Raw genomic sequence first — 3,596 nt, 5'->3', positions numbered from 1 at the left:
CCTCAGTCTGGTCTGTTCAGTAACATTTGGAGTCTGGTTTTGCTGATAGTATTTTAATATTCCGTGTGCTCATATGGTCCCAGAGAAGTTTATAGGGTGACACCCTTCTTACTTTCATCAACATAGTGTTTGCCAGTCTATGCCTGATGGGTGTGACGTTTATTTGCCCACCCGGGGGGCAGAATCAGCCTGTCTCTGCATTTTCAAAATGGAGTCGCCAAGAAAGGCACGGTTGAGTAACTTAGGGCCAGGTACAGGCTCATCTCAGTGACGTTCTCAAAGAGTTTCTCACGTTTCCAGCTCAGAATTTATGGTGAAGCTCAGTATGCCCAAAGGTGGTGGCCCTGTCTGCCATCTTTATGACGCAAATTGAGCTTGCCCACTAGCATCCCAGCCTGCCATCTTAACCTCTGGAACAAATGCCCCATGACCCAGAGTTAAGCTTGCTCTCAAATCGATGTTCTGGCTTTCCTTCTTTAGCCAGGACCTTAGGCTGAGCATACTCAGGAAGGTACTACCCCAAAATGCTTCTCACCCCAAACACTTCCCACCCTGGGCTTTTATTTTGAAAAGGTGTTAGAAATAGCTAGCTCCCTTCTTTGCAGATAATTTAAGTCATTGGGGGTTTTTTTTTGTCTTGTTTTATTTTGTTTTGAATTGCTTTAAGTTTTTCACTCGCAAGGTAGATACATTTTTATTCAACCTCTTGTATTTTGTCTCACATCCTTGATCAGCTCCTTCACTGCCCGTGGAGTTTTCAATCTTCTCTCCTGCCCTTTCTACCCTCAGCCCAACTATCTGAGTCAGGATCTGTGTCCCAACCAGATGGAGGTCAGGGGGGCACTCGAATCACTGCACCCTGAGGAAGAGGAATAAAGCATTGAGATGGAAGTTTGTTCTGGGACTGGACCGCCTGCTTGAAAACCATCGAGGGATCTTCCCAGTCTTAGCGATGCCCCTGGCCTGCGTTCTCCCCTCCCGTGTGAAGCATCAAACAATCTGAGGAGCGCGGACAGCTTCCTTTCCTTTAGTCTTTGAGCGGGAGGAGGTTCCCACTCAGGGAGGGGAGGAAAAACCCATCTCAGTAAGATTAGTGGAGGAGATGGGATTGAGTCCCGGGTGTCGTTCAGGATTGCAGGGCCCTGCATGGAGGCTGCCCGAGAACCTCAAACGACGGCGGGGTGGGGGGGGGGGGGGATGTTAAAAACTGGAGGAGGTTTGGAGAGAAGACAATGGCAGCTTGTTCGCTTGGGTTGGCACTCTTCCCTCTCACCTGCTTCCCACCTGGCTGTGCACCTCTTCCTTCCCCAGGTTTGTTTTCCTTGTGGCATCCTGAGTTCTCTCTCTCTCTCTCTCTCTCTCTCTCTCTCTCTCTCTCTTTCTTTTTTTCTTTTTCTTTTTTTTAAACAAAGCAAAGGCATTTATTATAGGAGCATTCTCAGACCTCGCTGGAAAAGGTCCACTCAAGTGGATTTGGGTGGAGACTACTCTGTCCCCATTCCCATTCCTGCCCTTCCTCATCATCTAGGCCTGAGCTCCCCCTCCCACCCCTTGCAGGTTACAAAACACCCAACACCAGAGCCTTCTCCAAGTAAACAAAGCTCCATCAATGAAAGATCTTTGTTTTAACAGCAAGAACAGTTCCGACTCCTAGCAGGATCCCAAACTCCATGCCAATTCAATACAGATCTCTGCTGATGGTTTCAGGGACCACAGAAATGCCTTGCAAGGTGAGGCAGGGCCTGCGGAGCACTGGGTCACTAGGTGAGGATGTCCTGAGCCTGGTGTTCCACCAGCAACTCCATGCTCTTCACGTCCGTGCACCACAGCTCCAGAAGGTCCTTCATCCCCTTGATCTGCTGCAAATCCAGCACGTGGGGCTGCACCCAGGTCATATGAACCCGCTTGTCCACCTCGTCTATACTGCCTCTCACCAGCCCAACGGAGAGCGCCTTCATCACCAGCAACTCCACCTTGTTCACAGCGATTTTGGCACGTTTGGCAATTTCTTCAAAAGTTAGTTGTCTGTGGTTGGCAGGTCGTGTGAAAGTCATCTCCATAAGGCACAACAACTGGATCTTCCTCAGAAGCTGGGCCTCGTTGGCTGCTAAATCAGGCTGCTGGCCCCAGGCAGACTTCAGGGTCTGGAACCTATCTACATCACCACTATTGAAAGCATACAGAGTGTCGATTAGCCACTGCCAGTCAGTACTCCTCAGTGACTCCAGCACAGGGTGCGTGAGAAGCTCTCCAAAGTTAAAAACTCCCTCTCCAAGGTCTAGCAAGCCCCAACGTGAAGGCTCTCTCCTGCTGCTCTGACACTGGCAGATCCTTGATGTCGACACAGCCCAGAAACTGTAGAGCATCTTTATAGTAGGACGCGTGGTTTCCGATTGTTTGATAGTATTTACTGGAGAGGTCATAGAAACGACTGTGAACTGATGTCACCCCAGGGAGATTGTTGGGCATCTCTTCAACATCTTCAATGGTCTCCTTTGTAGCCTGTAGATCCCCAACGTTTAGTTTCAGAGCTCCGAGAGCTGTTTTACACAGGATCGCTGCTTCATCACTACTTTTAACCTTCTCACGAGTCTTTTCCAGGAAAGTAAGAACCACATTAGGATCAGTCATCTGTCTAATCACATGAAGAATTATTTCTACCAGGGACAAAGAGTTTACCCTGTGCTCAAACTCACTGATGAAGTTTTCATAAAGCTTAATGAGACCATCTCCTTGAGTTTTCTTGAGGACAAAATTGGTCAGATGTAATAAGGGCTTCTCTATCCACTTAATTATCCCACAAGGCAACCAGCGGCCTTGTGTACATGAGCCCATTTGTCCTCTGGTCTCTCTGTAATGATGATAAGTCTCATGAGGGCAGGAAGTGGCTTTGTCTTGGTTTTGACTCCTTTTTAAAGCCTGGTACACTTCCTTCTAGAAAGAGAGTAGGGAAGATGGGGAAATGAAAAAGGAGAACGAATGGAAAAAGGAGGAGGAGGAGGGAATAATGAGATTCTGGTGGATATTTTGAGCTATGCAAGTCAAGACAGAAAGAAGGTAAAAGAAAACATGGAAATAATGGGTGTGCACGGATGGGTTGGCGACATGGGGGACCATGGTTTCTTAGGTGCTGCATGAGCAAGCAAGAGTGAACAGCCACAGACGCTAAACAGAGGAGAGCACAGGCCACAGGAAGTCGTCCCTGGAGCTGTGAGGAAGACAGAAAAGAGGCCCCTTTACAGTACAACATGAGTAAAGGAATAAGTTAAATGACATCAGTGGAACCATGAGACGGACATTCTACAAGCCAACTAGAATGATCTCTTTTAAAAAGTCAGTGTTGGAGCAGGGTGGTGGTGGTGGCGCATACCTTTAATTCTAGCATTTGGGAGGCAGAGACAAGACCAGCCTGGTCTGCAGAGCTAGTTCCAGGTCAGGCTCCAAAGCTACACAGAGAAACCCTGTCCTGAAAATAAGAAGAAAATAAAGTCAATGTTGGAACTGGCCAGATGGCTCAGTGGGTAAAAGTACTTGCTCTGCAAGCATGAGGATCTGAGTTCAAATCCTCAGCACCACATTTAAAGCAGGGCATGACC

The 3,596-nt window shown here is 48.1% G+C and overlaps 1 pseudogene; it reads right to left on the bottom strand.

Annotated features, from left to right (window-relative positions):
• Positions 1 to 1,628: 1,628 nt before the first annotated feature.
• On the bottom strand, positions 1,629 to 2,835 carry LOC148121169 (26S proteasome non-ATPase regulatory subunit 13 pseudogene; annotated as a pseudogene).
• Between the last annotated feature and the right edge of the window lie 761 nt (positions 2,836 to 3,596).

This window comes from Myodes glareolus, chromosome 8 (genome assembly GCF_982192425.1).
Source record: "Myodes glareolus chromosome 8, mMyoGla1.1, whole genome shotgun sequence".
NCBI lineage: Eukaryota > Metazoa > Chordata > Mammalia > Rodentia > Cricetidae > Myodes > Myodes glareolus.
The sequence above is the reverse complement of the archived record's forward strand: the minus strand, read 5'-3'. Positions and strand labels throughout refer to the sequence as shown.